The sequence below is a fragment of the Pinus tabuliformis genome, chromosome J (genome assembly GCF_031772625.1).
Source record: "Pinus tabuliformis cultivar Carrire ecotype Pingquan chromosome J, CPIR1, whole genome shotgun sequence".
NCBI lineage: Eukaryota > Viridiplantae > Streptophyta > Pinopsida > Pinales > Pinaceae > Pinus > Pinus tabuliformis.
Genome location: NC_142295.1, coordinates 1,280,307,990 through 1,280,331,742, shown reverse-complemented (window position 1 = coordinate 1,280,331,742; position 23,753 = coordinate 1,280,307,990).

Genomic DNA, 23,753 nt, shown 5'->3' with positions numbered 1-23,753 from the left:
GGTAGCTGAGCTGTACTTACCTCGATCCTCGTTTCCCGCTTGTTGAACTTGGCAAAACCCTGGGCATTTCACATTTAGTCATTTTGGTTTTTCGCTCTGCATGGTGAATACAATGAGGGTTTTGGTCTGTAAGTAGTTTTGTCTTCTTTCTGGCTGTGGTTGCTTGGAAACGAGCCACAGGCTCTGTCTGCGCCGGCTATGGGCTCCGCTACTTGTTGGGTGGCTCTGTTGTCTATCTTGGTGACTGGTTTACTCGGCTCCTTGACACAGAATGATGGTTTTGTTCGCTTGTGTGAGTATATGGTTACGATTCTTATGCAGTTGTTTGACTTATCTTTGCTCCACGGTTATTGTTTGTTTTGAGGTCGTTCTGCTGGTTAAACTTAATGGTATTGTGCATGCATTCAGGTTGCAAACGCGGTGGCTTCCTTCTATTCACAATGTCTCTTCAAGTAATCTATTCGTCCATGATTTATTTTGATCCCTCTATTTTTTTGTCACTAACAAAACTCGTTCCTTGGTCTCAGTTGGTCATCGAGGTTTGTGGCTCAATGGCCTGCGCTCTGTTTGTGCTGCGAACCCTCCAGGTAAAGAAAAAGAAACTCTCTGCATGTGCAGTTATTTGTTGCTTTTCCCTTTCACTATTGACAGCTGGGCTAACAATCCTGCCCTGGTTCAACTTGCAGGTTGGGGGTTTGCTAGTGGGCGAGCTTGGTATGAACGCCTCGGCTCTTACCCGGTAGGCTCTGCCACTGTCTTCAATTCGTGTGTAGGACTAGGGTCTGTAGATTGTTTATGAGTCCGAGTTTTCAACACTTGTCCATCTATGTCCTATTGCCGTCGTTATACGACCTCGGCTGATTCGATACAGTCCTTCCTTTTTATTTTGTTCCTTTGTAATTGTAAAATTGTATTTAAGGGGGGCCGACCTTAAACCCTCGTCTAGGGTTTATTGGTTCGTTTGGCTCTTTAATAGTTTGTAGGCTTATACTTGGACTTTGTTATGTTTGTGCAGACATTTCGTTTTTATAAATGAAAGAATTACAGTTGAATTCATTTGCTTTATTTACCTATGTCCTGATGTGGTCATGCGGCATTTGTTCTCTCGTTTTGGTTTGAACTTCTTCGAGCCATGCCTGGTTATCTCTATTATAGACTCTGTCTCTTGTTTGCAAGCCTTCATGTTGTGAGTTCTCGTGTGATTTCCTTGTCTGCTTTCAATTATTTAAAAGACGAAAACGAAAGAAATATGCATGCACTGTGTTCGTTTACTATGGGTATTTCAACAACTATAAAGCGTAGATAGACATATCAATGATTGTTACAGATAGATGGATTCGAAAATGAAATAAAATTATTCTCTGTATTTTATTACTGTGTGCGTATGCTGAACCTCCAGAATAATTTACAATTTCTCATTTGTACTTTTTGTCCACAGTTATCTGAACTGTGCCTAGTTAATTTTTTAGTTTCTATTCTATTAGTTACACAACTGTTTATGCATTTGGTTCTGCTTACACTGCAAGATTTTACATTCGACCTATTTGTCTCCACGACCCTGTGTGTGCTCCACGACCCTGCCACTAGATGGTTGCCTCTATGTCAGGAATTCATTCACCATTTTGAGGGTAAGTGGCTTTTGGTTTTTTTTTTTTGTAAGTCTGAATTCATGAATGTGTGAAGAGAGCTTAGGTCTTATTTGGTAATTATGTGCGGCTGCAGGATCATGTTGTTGCCGATGTACGACACCAAATCTTCAATGCACCTCAGAGATGGTGGTTATACTGTTTAGATGTCCTGTTTATTTGTCTGCTCCAAGCTATTATTCTGCACCAACCCATCACATTATCATGCATTATGGTACGTTGTACATAAATAAATGGCAGGAATACCTCCAAAATTAGCACTTTGACTAAATAAACATTTGCGGCGGGATAAACCGCAACGTTCACCCACCAAATTTAGTGGCGTCGAATCTAAACATTTCACTTGTGCTTTTAAAATGATTTTTATTTTGTTGGCCATAGAATTTCTAATTGTAATTGTAATTTTCGATTCTTTAAATAATATTTTTAATTAATTCTTTCAAAAATACAAGAATTTTTTGTAAATTTAATAATTTAAAATTATTTTATTTTTTTAATTACAAATTAACTCTTTACAAAATATTAATATTGTACTCTTTAAATTATGGTTTTAAATTTAAAAGCAAAATTTTATTATAAAGATGTCAAAGTTTAAAATTATATTTTTTCAAAATTGGAATAAAATTTTAAGGAAAAAAATATGGATAATTTTTTTTAAAACCATTTTAACTAATCTCCTATGAAATATGAAAAATCATAGTTTTGGGTTGTTAATGCAACATAGTACAAATATTTCATGTATTTTCAGTGACATTTTTCTGATAGTAATAATAAAATTTAAAACATAGAATATTTGAGATCTTATTAAAAATAAGATCATTAAATTATAATAAAATAATTAAACAATTATTCATTATTACACCATTCAAATATTTTTAAGATTTTTTAGAAGGTTGAATTTATTTATATAATAAAAAATACATTTTAAATGACTAAAATTCATAATCTCACATAAAATCATTAAATTTTTAAAATAAAACTTAAAATCATTAAATTAAAACAAAAAATACAAAAAAAATTACTAAAAATTCGAACTTAATAAAAATCCGGCCATAAAATTCAATAAAGAAAAGGGTATATTCCACTAATAATACTTTCACTACTCATAGACTTGTTAGGTCGTCATAGGGGAGTAAACTAGTTGAAGTTCACCACTTTACCACCACTAACCTAGCTTGATTTTGACAGTGTGGCTCAACTGGAGAGCTCTTTGCCAACAATTTTGTATCTTGGTTTTTTCCTCTCAATTTTTTACTAACATATTTTTGGCTCTAACTAGCTATATTATAGTTGCCCCTCCTTATGCACTATCTTGCCCATTGGAAAAAATATTTTCTGGGCGGTTAAACAATTTAGATACATATAAAGCATAGAACATCAGAGTTTATTATATTATATTTTATTTTCTTTGTTAAATAAAGTTTCTATTCTATATTTTGTTTTTATTTTTATTTTGAATGAACAAAAATATCTTTTTAATTTTTAATGAATAAGAAAATATTTCCACATTCTTGTTTATAAAATATTTATTGTACTAATTAAATTGTTTTTTTCAAAAACAATTATATTCTTGATTCAAAAATTAAAATATTGTTAAAAACATTATTCTAACCATTATATTATGCATTATTAATTCATACATATAGAGAGCAAGAGAAAAAATTCAATATAAAGAATCCAGAACTTGTTTGTTTAATTGGTGTGTCTAAGAAATGACATATGAGTTTTATGAATTAAGAATGTTTATTTTTTTTTTTGTTGGAATGCCCAACAAGACTTGGAATTTTATGATTTACATAGAAAAAGTAATCACCAATTGACCTACTTTATTTTGTAGTCTTTGTTCAAATATAAGTGTTGGTTTGTAGCTTTCAAAATTCAATAATTAAACTATGCAACAAGAAACGCTAACGCGACCTTATTTTATATCAAAATTGGACTTATATGACTTTATATGAGTGGTTTAATGAAGTTTTTTTATTGATAAAAGCGGTGTATAATGTTATTTAATATGTGTTTTTTTTTTTTTAAATCAAAATTGGGCTTATGTGACTTTGTACGAGTGGTTTAATGGAGTGTTGTTCTTAATAAGAATTGGTGTGTAATGTAATTCCATTGAATTTCAATGCGGAGTTGAATTTTAATGGTTTTTAAGTTTATGAACAATGCTAGGAAGCATAATGTGTATGCTTTGAGGATAACCGCAAAATATGGTATTAGAGGATAAATCAATAAATCATGCTTACTTTCTATCAAACGTTCACCTCTATATTATAACCTGTAAACCATAGTTATCTTTACTTTTATCCCATATACATATACACTTCTGTATATAGATTTTGGTACGACTTCTCTCATTATATATTTAAGAGTTAATTTTTATTGCAGAAGCTTCATCCAATACACACCTCTATATATGGATATTCATATAACTTCTCTCACTTTATATTTAAGGGTTTATTCTTTTGCAAAGTTTATTTACTCGAGTGAAACATCAGGCAATCATGCCAATATTGATACGTCTTACAAGAACTTATTCGAAGATTCATGAGTTCTTTCATTTTTCTTAAGAATTTTTTTTTGGGTGTACATATATGGTGTATAATATTAACATTACGTTATTGGATTATTAATAATATTAATATTAAATTATTTCTAAAATTGGTATTAATTTATTGAATTAGTATTAATTTTAAATTATAATATGAATAAACATTTTTAATATTAAATTATATTATTAATAATATTAAAAACAGTATTAATAATATTATAATTATGATCTTATTATGATGATGAATGTTATCTTAATTAGTATAATATTAAATTAATTGGTTAATATTAGGTTATTAGATTAGTATTAATATTAATATTCAATTATTTTAAAAATTGATATTAATTTATTGAATTATTATTAATTTTAAATTATAATATGAATAAATATTTTTAATATTAAATTATATTATTAATAATATAGAAAATATAATATTAGTATTAATAATATTATAATTATGGTGTTACGATGATGAAGAATGTTATCTTAATTTAATGATGTTATTATGTTATAATAATGTTTTTATTATTGTTATTAGTAATATTAATGTTAATATTTAGGTAATAACATTAACATTAATTTTTTCATGACAAAGGGTTAGAGTTAGAAGAAGGACCTCTTATTATCAGGAGCGGACGTGTAGAGGACATACTCGTTTGCATCATCGAGTTGAAGACTTTGCGACATGATATTGGGAGCATGCTCTGGTCCATGTTTAGAAGGAATTGGTCTAGTCTGAGGGGGAAATCTCTTCTCACACATACGTCCTCACTAAGTGGACAAATTGGATCCCTGATATGTGACATACGAGGGTTGATTTAATAAATACATGTAGATGGTGTATTTGTACTGAAAAAATGGAATTTCATCTAGAGTGGACTCTATTAGACCACCAAGTGTCTTGGATGGACCTGCTCCAATCTTTGGATCACTTAAGCATGGCCATCTGAGGGATTTCAATAGCAGGTTGGAGAGAAGAGAACACCATATCAACATCCCCCAAGTAGCTAGTAGACCTCCAACAGATCCAACAGATCCTATTCCGATCTTAGGCTTTGATTATGATCCCCTTGCTTGAATTTGATATGATTCTAGCTTGTGATTACATCTTTGCAACCACTTTTTTTTATGCTAGCTAGGCCATTATCTATGTATTAGATTGGTTTTTGTAGCTACTCATAGTTTCCATTTTTCTCTCTCATCTCTAAGGTGACTACATTTTTCGTTATGGTTTGGTCTCCCTATTAAAGGATCAAAGTGACTTATTGTAATCCTCAATATAATTCCCTATTTTTATAATTAATAGAATTCACCCCACGAAAATGGCAATAATAATAATAATGTTATTAATAACATTAATATTAACAACAAAACAATATTAACGATAAAAATTATATAATTAATTAATAACTAAATAGGTAAATAATATAATTGTATATGGATATTTATATTTCAAACTAATAATTAAAATATAAATGTATTTACTTATAATTAGAATAATTTACACCTTCTCAATGATTTTTTTTAACAATTATTAAATAACTAAAATATTATTTTAATGATTGATTACATTTATATGATTGAATAGGTTTACATTGATAATAAATTTGTGTCGTTATGATTTAATAAAGTATACAAATTTGATCACAAACAATGTTGATATATGAGATATATATGTATTTGATATTAGAAATTAATCTTATATATTATTTCTATATGGTTTTTTTATATAAGTAATATCATCTTTCAATAGAATAAAGGAAATAAAAAAACAATAATAATTTCATTTTTGTTAGTTATTTATAAGTAATTAGAAATGTAGGTACTTAAATATTTGAGATAAAAATTGAAATTTGACATTGTGATGTGAAAAATTACAAGCTGTATTATAATGTGACAATAGAAAAATTGATATCATAATAAGACAACAAATGTTGGCATCTTTATGTGCTGAATGAACCAATTTAGCAGTGTGCCAAACACAAATTGATGTTGCATTTTGAGAAACAACAAAAAATGGCATTACAATACATCAAACAAATATCCATGTCATAATATGATAAACAAATCTAGTTTCAATATTATTAAGATATTGTTATATTGGTAAACCATGGTCAACCATATTTAATTAGGTTGACTATGTTCTCCCATTATCAAACTTGGACAGCCATAGGTACCAAGGTCATCCATGGTGATTCTTTCCAAATAATCCTTGCCCATGGGCCACATGCGCAACATGAGAAATCCTAGTCAAACATGGTCATGTTGTCTACATGGTCAAGCATGGTAAAAAAATAATAGCCATAGTCAAATGCTTAACCATAGTTGTTTATAGTTAGAAATTGACAACCATGTTCACCCACAATAAAGCACATATGACCATACTCAACCAGCATGCTCAAACAAGCTCAATAATGGTCAATCATGCTCACCATGGTCAAACATTAACAATAGGTTCAACCATAGTTAACCATGGTCAACCTATCTCAACTATAGTCAACTGTGGTCACCATGGCCTTACATTCTTTACTTATTCAATCGTGGCTAGCCATGTTTGACCATGGTTTAAAATGGTCAAAATATGTATCCATGACCAACCACAAACATCCATAGATAAAATTTCCAACCACAATTAAATTAGCTAAATGATGCTTGGCCATGGTCAACATGCTCAACCTAACCAACCATGGTCAAACATGGATGAGGGTGTACATTGTAGAAATTTTGAATAATAAACACATATTCAACAGAGATTATCCCGATTATACACTATTGCGGAATACATGCATAATACATAACCTCCTCTACGTTGATCATCAATTTAGCAGCATCAAGAACAATGAAACATCAATCGCATGCACACATTAACACAGTATGTAACCCGGGGAAATCTTACAGCTGAAAACCCCACACTATCTGTATATTAATGATTGAGAACATGTAACAATACATAATACAATACTCCTCAAAGGTATCCAGCACTATCTCCACCTGTTACACACAATACAACTTAGATCTGATCTCAAAATCTCCCCCGCTGCTTTGCCTACCTCCACTTCACAATCCTGCAAGAGAATGAATGATGAATGGCTGATCCAAACTCCTATTTAACTTGTGAAAATCACTCACACTGGAAATCACGTGAGCATAGGCTATAATACTGGGCATATACTGTGCAATACTCATTGGCATACTCAATCCATTGCTTGTGCAAGATCTCATGCACAACTATAGTCACAACTGATAGCAATCTCACCCTCTAACACCTATCTCCACTGAACTGTACATGCACTGAGTTAACTGATGTATTCTTCAGTTGCATTATGAGTTAATAATTAGTGAATTAATTTAATCAATTAATTCACATCACTCATCACTAGTCTATTTGCAGTTAGTCTAATTACAACTAGTTTAACAAAGTCAAACTGAACACAACTCCATCAACTCCACATACAACCCCACAGAACTCAACCACATGAGTTCTAACTGATATCCTGCATGCAATAGCTCAACTAACTCATAAGAACAGCGTATTTCCTTCTGACAGCTGCATGTGCCACATCTATAGCTCAAACTAAAGTGGTCCAAGAGAATAAGATAATGTTTAGAGTCCAAATATTACTAAAGGCTAATAATATTTGACTGTTTCTATTTTTAGCCTGGCAGTCTAAAAATAGACTCTGATCATTCCGCTGTGAACCAAAAATATAAGTCCATATATTTTTCCCAACATGACCGATCATCCATAAGCAGCATCCTGCAACTCATAGACCATGATCTACATGTCTAAAAATAGACATAGTCTAAAAATAGACTTTGTGCCAAAAATAGCCTGTGGGCCCACTTAGTGAAGGCGACTCCTTTCCACTAAGCTCCATCATCTTGTTGCATTCTCAACACTCCCTCTCAACAAGATTATGGATTATCTGCAACCCCTATCCTGTAACTCTGAAATGTTCTGCATGCAACACATTTGCCCAGTCCACTTGCTCCAACAACACTTGGAACAAAAACACTCCCAACTGACCACTCTGTTGGGCTAGGAACATACTTTGATGTTGAAGCTCTACCTGCTTCTGACAAGTTCTCCCTCTCTGACATCTATGCTACTGCAACATCTCCATGCATCTCACACCATTCCACACTTCTCTGTGCCACCTAGCACTATGCAAAACACTTGTGCGTCTCGCATTGTTGCAGCCTGCTAGCTATGTGTTGTCCTGGGATTCCCTACACTGTTGCTCTCTCTACTGCTCCATCCACATCTGTCTCTACCCAATCAGTCAGTTCCTGCTACTCCACATTGGGGCTCCAGTAGCAAGGTCTCATCCAAGAGGTTGGGTACCTCAAGGATCCTGCCCCTCCTCCTTGTGACGATCAATCCACATCAACCCACCTCCTACCTGGAGGTATGGCTGCATGTGATCCCTCAGCCCACCTGGCTCGAAGTTTCCCCCTACTGGAGGTCTCTGCATGAGTAGATGTCTCTACTCAATCTCCTCTCAGCTTTCCTTGTTGTGGCTGTTCCACAAACCTCTTGAAGCTGTTGTACCAATCGTGGCTCCTCCACAATCGTCTGAGACTTCATCTGGCTCTACATAATGAGAGATAATATATGCTCCCTCTCAACCACCAAGTCTACATCAGTTGCCTTACTTCTCAAGGCTTCGCATGCATCTTCAACCTTAAGAGCATATAGGTTCTTGACCCATGAACCAATCTGCTTCACCTGTCTAGTGATGATGTGTCTAAGGAAAACCTTTCCCTTACTGAAGACTACAACATAGCCTCTGTCTTCCAGCATCGCGATCGACACCAAGTTTCTCTTCAGTCCTGGTACATACTTGACATCGGTCAAGGTAAGGCGAGCTCCATGCTCCCTCTGAAAAATAATATTGCCTACACTTGAGACATTATACTTCTCATCATTACCCATCGCTATGAGTATCTGGAGATCTTTCTCCTCCAAAGTATTGAACAAACTTTTGTCACCGGTCATGTGGAAAGAAGCTCCACTGTTAAGAAACCAACCTCTTCCCACCATGGATGAAACCATGCATGCGAAGAGTGTGAAATCCAACTCAAACTGTGAAGCAAGTGCCTCACCTTTAGATCCTTCCCCAGATCCCTTCTTGGATTTCTTCTTCGGGAAATTAATAGCATAATGGCCCAACTCATGACGACGAAAGCATCTCACCTTTGACTTGTCAACCTTCTTCCCATCATTGGAAGAACTGGATTCAGAAAGAGAACCCTTCTCCTACCCTTCTTCACCTTACTCGCTAAGGCACAGTTCTCCTCATCATGCATGCATGAAGAACTATCTCTGGTGCTCCGTCTGATCTCCTCCTGCACAAGATCTGACCAATGTCTCTCCCATCCTGGCAATTTCTCCTGACCATTGACAGAGTCCTGATAGGAATGCCAACTCTTCGGAAGACCAAGGAGAGCCAAGCTCACCAAGTCCTCATCATCGATAGTCATGCCCACACTTCCCAGCTCATCCCTGCACTGAGTGAACTTCGTGAGATACTTGGGCATACGGTCTCCATTCTCACACTTAATGTTTCTGAGTTTATCCTTGAGCGCCAACTTCCTCGGGTCGCTCTTGCTTTGGAATAAATCTGTCAACGCTTTCCACATCAAGTATGGAGAAGCATTTCCATGTAGGCTGGATACAATGTGATCCTTCACGCCCTCCAACAGAATCCTTCGACACTTTGCTGTCTTCTTTTACCAAGCATCAACTTGCACAGTATCAGTAGGCTTTGGGACATCAGCCTCTATGAACTCCTTCAGCCCGTTATCATCTAACACTGCCTCCATCTTGTCCTTCCATGTAATATAATTCGAGTTGCCCTCAAGAGCATACTCCAATCGCAATCTGTTGAAAGACATTGCAACATTGACACCAAGAAAACACTGCTGCAAACTCGAATTCCACCAGCTCCAAACTCAACCGCCTCTGATCTAAGATTCGTGAGAACAAAGTATTTCTCATACAGAGATTGACTATATGGGCTTTTACCAGATATCTCACCTTCCAAAGGAAAGATGAATCTAGAGGTTACCTGGCCCGATTGCAGACTCTGCCTGAGGAAATAAAATGTAAACACTTTCTGAATAGTAGATCTGATGATCAACACCTCTGATACCATGTAGAAATTTTGAATAATTAAGTACTTATTCATAGAGATTATCCCGATTATGCACTATTGCAGAATACATGCACAATACATAACCTCCTCTACGTTGATCATCAATTTAGCAGCATCAAAAACAATGAAACATCAATCACATGCACACATTAACACAATATGTAACCCTGGGAAAGCTTACAGCTGAAAACCCCACACTATCTATATATTAATGATTGAGAACATGCAAAAATACACAGTACAATACTCGTCACAAGTATCCAGCACTATATCCACATGTTACACACAATACAGCTTAGATCTGATCTCCAAATCTCCCCCGCTTCTTTGCCTACCTCCACTGCACAATCCTGCAAGAGAATGAATGATGAATGGCTAATCCAAACTCCTATTTACCTTGTGAAAATCACTCACACTAGAAATCACATGAGCACATGCTATAATACTGGGCATATACTGTGCAATACTCATTGGCATACTCAATCCATTGCTTGTGCAAGATCTCATGCACAACTATAGTCACAACTGATAGCAATCTCAACCTCTAACACCTGTCTCCGCTGAACTGTACATGCACTGAGTTAACTGATGTATTTTTCAGTTCCATTATGAGTTAATAATTAGTGAATTAATTTAATCAATTAATTCACTTCACTCATCACTAGTCTATTTGTAGTTAGACTAATTACAACTAGTTTAACAAAGTCAAACTGAACACAACTCCATCAACTCCACATCCAACTCCACAGAACTCAACCAAATGAGTTCTAACTGATGTCATGCATGCAATAGCTCAACTCACTCATAAGGAAAGCGTATTTCCTTCTGACAGCTACATGTGCCACATTTGTAGCTCAAACTAAAGTGCTCCAAGGGAATAAGATAATGTTTAGAGTCCAAATATTACTAAGGGCTAATAATATTTGACTATTTCTATTTTTAGCCTGGTAGTCTAAAGATAGACTCTGATCACTCCGTTGTGAACCAAAAATAGAAGTCCATCTATTTTTCCCAACATGACCAATCATCCATAAAAAGCATCCTACAACTCGTAGACCATGATCTATATGTCTAAAAATAGACTTTGTGCCAAAAATAGCCTGCAGGCCCACTTAGTGAAGGTGACTCCTTTCCACTAAGCTCCATCATCTTGTTGCATTCTCAACACACATGGTCAACAACATTGAACCATAGCCCACATGGTCAACCATAGTCATCTATAGTTAAATGTTGAAAATTATGGTCAAACATGTTTCCCATATTCACACATAGTTAACCATATTCAAAATTTCCCTAACAACTTCAACCATGGTTAACAATGGTCACAAAATTTAGCCTTATTTAACCACATTCAAACATTCTCAAACTAGCTAAATAATAGAATACCATGTGACCATGCTCAACCATAATCAACCATGGACAATGTGTTCAAAACATACCCATTAGAGCCTTACCATGGTCGACATGATCATTGATTATTATGCTTACTCCACCATAATCTCTCCTCGTCATCCTTGATCCACCATGGTTGACTATGATCAACTAATGTCATGCTGGTAAATCATTATTAACCATAACTAACCATAACCAACTATAATAATCCAAGTACAATCATGGTCAACCTCATCAACCCTCTTCAACCTTCTTCAATCTCATGGACCCTCTTCAACCCTCTTCAATCTCATCAAACCTCTTCAACAACTAATGTAACCATTTTTGTAATACTAATGTAACATCAACCATGGTTGAAAATGCTCATCCATGGTCAAACATGTTAATCATGGTTGAAAATGGTTGGTGCTACAATGATCAATCGTTTACAACCATGTTTGATGTTACATTAATTTTAATGTTAATGGTCAACTAAGGTCTGTTATCACTCAGGTTGTTCCCTTTGACTCCCAAGGGAATACGGCTGAGGTAACCACTAACCAATCTTTGGGTCACAGGTTCTAGCCTACCTATGACTAGAGAGGGCTCTCTCTTTATGATTTAACTTTGTTTGTATAATATTTCAGGCTAGTTATGATGCTCAAGGTTTTATTTTGAAATTTGCTGGATGATGACTTCAGTCAAGATCTATATATATATATATATATATATATATATATATATATATATATATATATATATATATATATATATATATATATATATATATATATATATATATATATATATATGTTTACCAGGGTGTTCTAGGCCATTGGGCATGGAGTCAGTGATGCTTAATTTGCTTGATATGTTTGTGCTGATGCAATAGTGATGCTGCAGAGCCAGATAAGTGTCTAAGAAACAATTCTTTAAATCTGAGATTGAGTGTGATGTAATCAGGGCACGAATGGAAATTAAGGATCTTTCAACAAACTGATATGGAGAACAGTGGGAATATTATCTAGAAGCAGTGAAGAATTCCTACATAACATTCATATTTATAGAATTAATGAAAACATGAGCAATTAAGAATTCATGTTCATGATCAATTCTGAAGAAAACATTTTCAACAATAGAGATTGAGCACAAGGTGTAACCAAACATTTCCTGTACTATTCCTTTTCTCTACTGTTAGATTAGTGAAACACGTGTATGATTTAAATAAACATAAGAAGACAAAACATAGATTGAGAAAACTTATTATTCCATTAGACAGCACAGGAATTCTGCAACAGCACACATAGCATCACCAAGACATCAAACATTCAGGAAATCACTGAGCTTTTCCAGCCTCTTGCATTAGATTATCTGAAAATATACAATACATTTGCCTCAAAATGAAAATCATCAACCCCTCATACGTTGCCAGGGGAGGTATATATATACATAATTTACATCAGAAGATATCTAGCTGATGAGTAAATGTTTAATTAATATCGTGCCAACTCCTGGAGCATTGTAGCTGAGAAAGTAAATGCTGTAGTAACTCCTCAGTGCCTTAGCTGTCCAAAATGGTCAGAGAATGTTGACTTTGTGACCGTTGGAGTCGGCTGAAGATGTGCTGCCCAAAATTTGCGTATTTCTTATCTCTTGGCTTGCTGTCGCTGTCTATATGCTGAGTCACCCTTTCGGCTGCCTAAAGTGCTGTCTTTATTCTGCTTTTTGCCTTTTGCTGAGTTGAAGCTGACTAGGACCGAGCAACTGAGACTACTGTGGAAAAATTTGTAGCATTGCCTGCCACCAGTCTTCTTTGGGCAGCTGGTGTCTTTGAATTTTCACCAATGTTTCATCTGCCTCTGTATACCTGTAAAAATTAGGAGGAACCTCAAATAGGTGGTGGATTTGATTTTCAATAAAAAATAGATTTTCAAGTTTGTCATAAAGGCCCTGCCCTGTTGGAGGCCCTGTTTCCTCAGAAGTACTAGCAGATGCAGTGATTTGATTTTCAATAAAGGTTGACATCCTGGTGGCATATTGCTCACGAGGGAGCAGTTTTCCTGTGCCAGTTAGTAGGCTGGGAAATCCCTTTGCTTGCAGTGCTCCCATTTTGAGCTTATATTCATCTACCTCAGCCTGTATTTCCTGGCATTTCCTCTCTACAGTCTGCACAAAATTCCTGAGAGTCAGAACTTTTTTAGCTGTGAGGACAGCTTCTGTTCTGTTCACGATGTTGAGGGCTGCTAGCTCCTCCTGGGTCTGATTGTTCAGAAAATGTATCATTCTATTGGCCTGCTCAGCCCTGTTCCCCAGTATTGTTCTGGCTTTCTAGATCTCAATCTGTGCTTTGCCAATTAACTCCATTTGTTCATGCACAGTCTTAATTGACTTCCATTGTCTAGTAATGGATTGGTCAATCCGGGCCCACAAAATTCTCTTTATTTCTGCCAGAGCACTTTCTAGCTTGAGCTCCTTTTCTAAGGCCTTTATTTTCTCTTTGAGGGCCTTTATTTCTCTACCTTGCTCTGCTACAGTCATCTTTGATTTGTCATATTTGGCCTCTAGCTCTGCCAATTTTTCCTTGGCCTGCTTAATCTCAGTAGCCTGGAGCTCCATCTCTTTGATAGCCTTTGTCAAATCTTCCATGTTTAAACTGGACTCTGGAGCTGTTGTTGTTGCTGTAGTTGTTACAGGGGCTACTTCTGCCTCTGTAGTTGTTGTAGTGGTTGAAGTAGTTGGAGGAGCTTGGGATGTGGATTCTCCCTGCTTGTCTTGCAATGCCCCTTCTAGCTCCTTTTCCAAATCAAGGACCTTTTGATTAAGCTGCATTATTAGATCAAGTTGCTCATCGGCCTCCTTTTCCTTCTGCAATTTTGCTGTTTGGGGTTGCTCGGTGGGCAGCAGTCTCAACCTTTTCTTCAATGCATTAAGATCATCTTCTTTTTTCTTCATGAGGGCCCTCACGCCCTTTGGGTCCTTTGGATCATGTCCTAAGTCTATAATGATGTCCTTTAATGATTTGATCCTGTTGTCCTTGGCCATGGAGGACATTCTCTCAAAATCCAACTGAATGTTGGTATTCTTTAATGATTCTTTCAATTCATGGGCCATTGTGGCCCTGTCTACCAAGGTGGCATAGACAATTTCTCCCGTTTGTTTATGTAGTTCAATCTGGTCCATGGGGTGAATGTCCTTGGCCATGACTTCCACCCTTGTTCTTACAAAATCTGCAGCTGATTGAGGCTGCGGCACCTTAGGTTTGAAGTGGCTGAGGATCATTTTCTTTTCTTGTATGTCATATACAGACATCAACCTTTCTTGCTTGGCTGGTGTTGCTTTGAGAAACTGTTTGTATACTTCTATTCTCAGCAAGTCATTCTGTGCCTTTATTTGCTTGAAAGAAGCCTTAGTGCTTGAAGGCTTCTTGCTCTGCTGAGTGGAGGAGGACACCTCCAAGCCAAGCTGCAATCCCTGCTCCTGCTGAAAGGAGCTTGTACCCGTTTGCTGGCTGTCTCCCCCTTCTTTCCTTGGACTGTCAAGGACTTCTTCACTTATTTCTTCTATTACTGGGGAGTCAACCTTTTGCCTCTTGGCCTCAGGTTGCTCGGAGGATCCACTAGCAGGAGTGGACTCTTCTCTGTCTCTTTTCTTACCCCTCTCCTCATGTGCTGGAGTCTGCAAAATTGGTGTTGTTGGTGGTTCTGTTTGTGGTGGAGGGGTCTGCTCTTGTTGCTGCCCAATTGAGGAGGCAGGCTGTTCTTTTACTGTTTCTTCTTCAGCACCCATTATTTCTTTACCTTTATCTGTACCTGATGCTGCTGTAGAAGGCGTCTGGGTGGCTGGTGCAGTTGTTGTAGCTGAGGTCCCTTCTCCCACTGGATGTAGTTGCTTGAATATTACCTGCTGCACAGAATCTAAGTCAAGAGTCTTTTCCAAATCCTTGACATTCTTTTGCATTATCTCTTCTTCAGTTAGTTTCTCAATTAAAGTATCTTGTTTCCATTCTTGCTGATTGGCATATTGTTCAATATGTGGATATTTACAATGCTCATAGCCTAGCAGCATGTACTTAACCCTCCTAGCACAGATGAAGCCTTCAGGGTCATAAGGGACCCACCGGAAGCTTTTTGAGAGCTTGTACTTGTCTTTGAGGATTTGCTCAGCATCTTGCCATCCCTCTTTTTTGTTCATGATGAAGGGACCCAGGTGGTGCTTAAACTTGAGATGGGCTTTCTTTTTAGCACTATGGAAGTGGGTGAGGTCAGAGTGAATGAGCTGCCTATAATACTCCAAGGCAAACAGTCTCATGGGCACATATTTTGGGAGCCTGTATGGACAGAGCTCGCAGCCATAGATTCTGATGACTGTATGATCTTGGTATAGGTACCAATCACCTATTTTATAATTTTTAGAGAGCTGCAGGGTTTTTTGTATTTCAAATGACACTCTGGGAGGAAGGGACCTCATCAATAAGCAAGAGACTGGGTAGACAAATTGATCAATAAATTCACAATATGAATATGGTGAATTTTGGACTTGGTGAAAGATAGATGTCCAGAAGATAACATATCTTCTTTCTCCTCTAGAATCCAGCTTTTTAATATGGCATGGAAAAGCCTCGGACTGGTAGTACATGAACAAGTGGTAGATGTAAGATGAATACTTGAATATGCCCTCCCTGTCTACTTTGAAAAGCTGCTCATGTATCTTGTTGGCTATGAATTTGGCAAAATTATATTTGTAGGCAGGAGGTTGGCCTGGGCTATAAGCAGCTAGTAATACCAGCACTGTCTCATCAACAAACTCACTGGTTTTAGAGCCCAACACATAAGCAATCATGTCCAGCAGAAGTTTGCCTACATCAGTGAAGTGGACATACAAGTAGGGAGGTGGCCCTGTGGGCTGGCGGTCAAGCCTCATAAATGTCTGGGTGATCTTCTGAATGTCAGCAGTGGACATCTTGGCACCTGTATCCAGCAGATAGTTCATGGAGAAAGGAAACAACAGCTGAGTTTGTTTGAAGTTGAGCATCTGGTTGATGGACTCAACATTAATGTGAAAGAGGGTGCTCCCAGATGGAGACTTGACAGCTCTGTGATTTGCATCATAATTCTCAGCACAAAGGGGGATAATCTCTGGAAAAATGTTGACAGATGGGAAGAAGTAATAAGGAAGATTGGATTCCCATATCCCATATGTATCATTGTTGTTCAAATAGTCATCTCTCAATTCCCTGAAGGTCTGCAAATGGTTCCTATCACCCACAAAGTCTTGGATGAGGAAATCTCTGTCAGCAAGAGGCAAGGACTCCAGGTCTTTATTTGGTGGATTTATGGGGGCAACACTGAGAGCTGTGGGTGCAGGAGCAGCCATTATGTAATTTCTGAATGTTACAAGGTAAGTATAATAGCTTGCAAGGCTTTTCTAGAAGTCAATTGGCAGATTGAATGCAGGTGCTAGATATGTTCTTCAAAGAGGAATAGGCAGGCTAGGCAGGCTTGCCTCTGCTCTGCTTGGGTAAATTCACAGGGATTGTGAACAACTAGGATGAAATGCAGAGGGCGGGCAGGACTAAAATTGGTGAAATGCAGCTTTTCAAGCCTGCACTCGGCAAAAGGGAACAATGCCGGGCAGCTTGAGGATGAATTTGCAAATTAAGACCGCGAATTATTGTTTTAACATCAAATTTTGGAGCAGGGGGCAATGTAGGTTGCTTTGGTCCAGAAGTGACTGGGAGACAACCTTTAATTTGGGAATTACCAGGTGTTTAATGGACAATTTTGCAGAGAAATGGCATAAATATGGGTAAAACAGGTGAATTCTGGCAAATACCTGGATAAACGATGCCGAGAGCCTCCGGGTTGAACAGTGGATGAAGAACACACTTGATTTGGTGAGTGGCGGCATCTGAAGCTTTAAATTCGCAGCTTGGCGGAAATTTTTACAGTGAACAGATAAAACGGCTCTTCTTTGTTTCCAACGAAAATGACATAAAACGGCTAAATAGCGCGTTTTTAACGATAAATTTGGAAAATATGGGTCATTGGCGCTTTTCCGCCGATGACGTCAGCATGATGTCATGGCAGGCCCGGGTACGGAAGGTGGCGTGGGTGCTAAGGTGGAGGCTAGCATGGCAGGACACGGTGGCGGATGGTGTGGGGTGGCAAGGTGACGTCAGGATGACGTGGGGGCGGGGGCCGGAGATATGACGTCAGGATGACGTGGGGGTGACGTGACGGGGGGCGGTAAGCGAGAAGGCAGTAAGCGGTCTCCCCGCACCGCTTTTGGGAGAAGGCGGTATCGGGGAGGGGGGCTCCGAACACCTCCGCCGGCTGCCACACGTCCAGCGTACGGGGGCAAAACCACCCACTCCTCGGACGCTAAACCGCGGCATGTCCAAATCTCAAATTGCCCACTCACCGTTGGATCAATGGGGGCGAGAGATCAAGGGCTGGCGGGCGCCCCGACCCATCGTGCAAGTTTGGGGGGGACCCGCCGGCCAATAAAATATTTATTTAATATTTCAGGGTTTTGAAACCTTAGGTTAGGGGGTTTTCTGTGGGTTTGGTGTATGCGGGTTAAACTGTTAGGTTTAGAAAAACATATGAATATTAGGTTTGAGAGGGGGAGAAAGGGTTTTTTATGAATTTTTTTGGAAAAAAGGGCAAACATGGGTTTAGTATAGGCTATTACTCTGACCAGAGGTTAGAGTAATCCAAAAGCAGGGTTGACTAGAGTCCCTCGTGGGCTAATGTCTCCCTTAGAAGTGTTATTTAGCTATAATGCTAAAGGGCGGATATTTATACATTGCTTGGGGTTTTATACACCATGGTGTTATAGTAATAGGGGCAAGGGAACATAGGGGATTTAGTGTAGATAGAATTAGTAGTTAGTATTTGGAGGGGAATGTGAATGGGAAGTGATAGTTACTAAGCTTATTAGGAATCAAGCTTAGTTAGGGAGTAGATCAAAATGAAAAGAATTTTTACACAAGAAATGTGGTTGTTTTTCAAAGAGAGAAGTCACTTCTGACATGAAATTTTTACAAATGAGGAGTATAAGGAGGACTGATCAGGCAGATCTTGTAGTGCTCATGGGGAGGTTAGTAAAAAACTTTTGAAGGGGATGAGGGAAGTTAGTGATAGTTTAGTAGTTTTGCCAAATAGGCCATTGCTCTTGCCTTTCTCCTGTTGGTGACATCATTGTGATTTTTCCCAAGTGATATGCTTAGATCTTGCTTTCTGCAACCTTCAACTGCCTACCCTGCCTATTATACCTAACATTTTTTCTTCCTTTAGATGGGTGCACTTAGCCTTGCAAACCCTAATAATTCTCTTTTCTTTTTGCTGCCCTCCTATCTAAGTCTACCCTTATGACTTCCAAGGGCCCAGATTTAGCAGTTGGGCTCCTTTCTTTCTCTATCCACCTAGTCATCTGTCAAGCTTGAACTGTTTGAACATGTACTTCCTCTCTAGTCTATAACATGCAATTTAAAACATGGTGAGGCCCAGCTTGAGCTGTTGGACCACCCATCAAGGTAGTAGTGGCAATTTGGACTAGCCACTTTCATGGTCTTTGTTTGGGGTTCATTTCTTTTATTTTTTCTTTCACCAATTCATTTTCTTGCCCTTTGGTTTTTCTTTTAAGGCATACCCTCTTTACATTTTTTAACTGTCTACTTCCTTCACAAAAATGGAACCTTAGTAGCATGGAAGGTGAGCATTTTTGGCACTTCCACTGTCAATCATGAGAGATGAAAACCTATTGGTATAGGAGGCTAACAAGGTCAACCATGATTGATAATGGTAAACAGTGGTTGACAATGGACAACCATTGTCCACATCAATATAACGTTGTAATAATTTTCAACATTATTTTTATATTATTATGTTAATTTAACAAAAATACATTTTTACTTTAATGGTATACCATCGTCAACCCTCTTCAACCTCGATCAACCTCGATAACCATTGTCCATCATTGTAAACCAAGATCAAAACAAACCATAATAAATCAAGTTCAACCATAATCTCTCCTCTTAATCCCTGGTCAATGATGGTAATCATTGTTAATCATGGTCAACGAAGGTCAAGCATGGCTTTCCTCAACAAATAATGGTTAACCCGCTTCAACCATGATCTACCTCATCAACCTTCTTCAACCATTGATGTAATCATTAATTAAAAATATTTAAAGAATACATGACCATAGTCAACCATGTTCAAATATGCTCAATGATGGTCAAACATGGTCACCATGGCCAAGCATAGACAAAAATTTCAACCATAATAAACCATGGTCAAACCAACTTAATTATAGTGGAACCATGGTAACCATTGCCATATATCATTTACTTGGTCAATTGTGGCTGGTCGTGTGTTTAATATGGTCAACATGTTCATCCATTGCCGAGTAAAGACAATAGTCATTTATAGATAAATGTTGGCAACCATGGTCAAAAATGTTTCCCACAATCACCCATAATTGACCATACTCAAACTTTGTTTAAAAATTTCAACCATTGTCAAATTGGGTCACGAAGTTCAAACTTATTCGATCTCGTTGAAGCATGGGAAAACGAGTTAAACAATGCTCAACCATGGTGACCATGCTCATCTGTGCTCAAGCATAGTCAACCATGGACAACATGGTCAAACCATACTCGCGCATGGATAATCATCGTTGACATGATCAACCATCGTCATGCTTACTCCACCATAATATATCCGCTTCAACGTTAGTCAATCATAGTAATCATGGTTAACCATGGTAAACCATGGTTAACCATAACCAACCATATCTAAACAACATCAATAGTAATTTATCCTCCTTATCCTTAGTTAAACATTATAAACATAACCAAACATAATTAACCAAGGTCAACCATGCTCATCTTTAATCAACCATAATCTTCCTCAATCAACAATGGTCAACTCTCTTCAACAATTAATTTAACCATTTTTGTAACATTAACATTAAGATTAATGTATCATCAACCATGGTTAACATTAATGTAACAATGTGACAATTTTCAACATTAATGTTACATTGTTAGAATAATGTAACATAAATACATTTTTACATTAATGGTTGACCATGGTCATCCTTGGTCAACCATGGTAATCAATAGTCAACCCTCTTTGACTTTGGTCAACCACAACAGCTATGGTCAATCTTAGTAAACCAAGATCAACCATAACCAACCATAATCAATGAAGGTCAACCATAATCTATGATCTCAATCCCTCATCAACCATGGTAATAATTGTCAATCCTTTTCAACAACATTCAACAATGGTAAACCTCGATCAACCATGTCATGGATTAACCAATAATGACAGACACTCTTTAACCATAGTAAACCTCATCAACCATGGTCAACCTCATCAACCCTCTCCAACCATTAATGTAACCATTTTTTAAAAATTAACATTAACATTTATGTAACATCAACCATGGTGAACCAAGATCAATATTAGTGTAACAATATAACAAAGGTTAACATTCATATAACATTTTCAGATTAATGTAACATAAATGCATTGTTATATTAATGCTTGACCATGGTCAACCTTGTTCAGCCATTGCCCACCTTGATCAACCTTGGTAAACTGAACCAAGCATGGTCAACCTCATTAACCCTCTTCAATCATGGTCAACCCTTGTCAACCATATTTTACCATAGTTAGACAAAATCAACCATAGTCAACCATGGTCAACGAATTCACCCCATTCATATTGTCTGTGAACTAGCACAACCACATTACTAAATGTGGTTGATATATAATGATTGACAACATTTTCCACCTTTTATATGTCCATTGGTGTATGGCAATGATGTTTGCTGACATATATGAAACACATTTACTAATATGATTGTGCTAACAATAAAAATAATGAAAACAAATATGCCTAGTAAATAAATGAAAAACAAGCTTCCTTTAAATAAAAAAAACACTATTAATCAAATACACCAAGTACATAAATGAAAAACAAATTTCCTCAAAATGAATAACATCACAATAAAATAAAAAAATGTTTCTCAAATACGCCAAGTAAATAAATGAAAAATAAGGTTAAATTTCCTTGAAATGAATAACATCAACATAAAATAAAATAAAATAAAATTCTCAGATGTTAAAATTTTAAAACTTATTCACAATTAAACCATGTTCTATATAGAAAGAGAATGTTTTTTCGACACGGTACAATTTAGTTTCATGATTACATTAAGTTTTTATTATTCCCATCTCTAAACCTCTTGGACATTACTACATCACCATGCAACTTGTTAAAACATAATTCTAAATTGATTTTTCATAAAGATATTAGGCTTAAAATGATTAAAAAGTAATTATTTACATTTTCCTAGCATTTCTACATAAGGATATATGAGAGTGAGATCACTTAGTTTTACCCAATTATCTTTGATCTATTTTGTCACGAGGTGAAAATTTCATATACAAATACAAGTTACATATCCATAACTACTCAATCATGCAAATCCATATTCTAACTATCCAGGTAAAGATCCATGACTAGTCAATAATGTAAATCCACATTCAAACATATTAATAGGAAATGGAAGAAAAGTAAAGAAATATCCAAAAGTATTAATAGTGCACTTCCAGACACGGTTAGAAAGGGTGGCTAACAATGACAAAACAATCGTATATTGGAAAGACTTTTTTCTTTTCTTTTTCTTTCTTTCTTTCTTCTTCTCCTTCTTCTTCTTTCTTCTTTTTTTTTTGTTTTTTTGTTTTGTTTTGTTTTGTTTTGTTTTTTTTAAGTAGATAAAAACTAACTATTTTTCATTGAAAAAAGGTAGTTACAAAGTCCGTAGTTCTATGTCTCTGGTGGATAATATGACTAGTGAAGATATGTTGTGAATAATATGACTAGTGAAGATATGTTCATCTAAATATAGATATCAAACTCCTTAATATCTTAAACTGAAATAAAAAACCATAAACCATAAACTCCTAGTTTACTCTAATATTATATGTTAATCTAATTGCATACCTAAAAACAAAGCATTGCTCTTGATTGTAGTGACTAGTATAGTTTTTTCCCCAAGGAAAAATTGTATATTAAGATTTAAAAATTACATGTTGTAGATGATTAAAAGAATATGATGAATGGATGGTTTCCCACTATTAGTATGAAAATGAAAAAAATATACAGCCCTAGGTTGGGATACTAATAAGTTATACATGAGGTGTGCCTATCAAAAATAAAAGTCAGATAAATATATAAATGAAAAACTGTAACAACCACATCTTAGAAAACTATATAATTAGGTCCTGACTAGCTCGCGATGTTGTTGATCATCATAGGGTCTATCAAAATATATATAGTAGTCCTGATCAATATGCTCATATATCATCGAGAGCCCCCGTGGCTAGTGCAAGGCCTCTTGGATAATCTATCAGAAACTTGGTTGCACTCCCTGTATATGTGATGACAAAAGATATAATCAAATTGTGTTTTTAGAAGCACAGTATCATCCAAAATGTTTTGAAGTGTGTGCACGTGACATGAAGATTGTTGGTTAAACCAATTTAAAATTAGTTTTAAATTGCCAAAAATAGCTATGTGATGACACCCCTTCTCTAGTGCAAGTATAGTAAATCTCTGACAGTAATGAGTTCTAAAAAATTATTGGTTCCATCTCCAAGGCCCATGTAGATTCTATATGAATGATGTTCAGTGATATGGAGTAATACACCCCCCCCCCCCCCCCCCCCCCCCCCCCCAAAAAAAAAACCATGCTGTTGTACAAATCCCTTGAAGAAATCCCAAGGGATGTTCCTGTCAATATTCTCAGTTGTGATATTGCGGGTAGTGTGTGGGAAATCATCATCTGATATACTGTTATAAATGGCAATGAGGTGTGTAGATGCATGTGGCAAAAGTGGAGCAGAACCCTAAAATATACATTTGTTTCTTTGTAGCCAAATACATTAACATATTAGGAGGGGGAGGTTTCTTAGCTTGGTAGAGTGTGAAAAAGGCCACCACAATTGT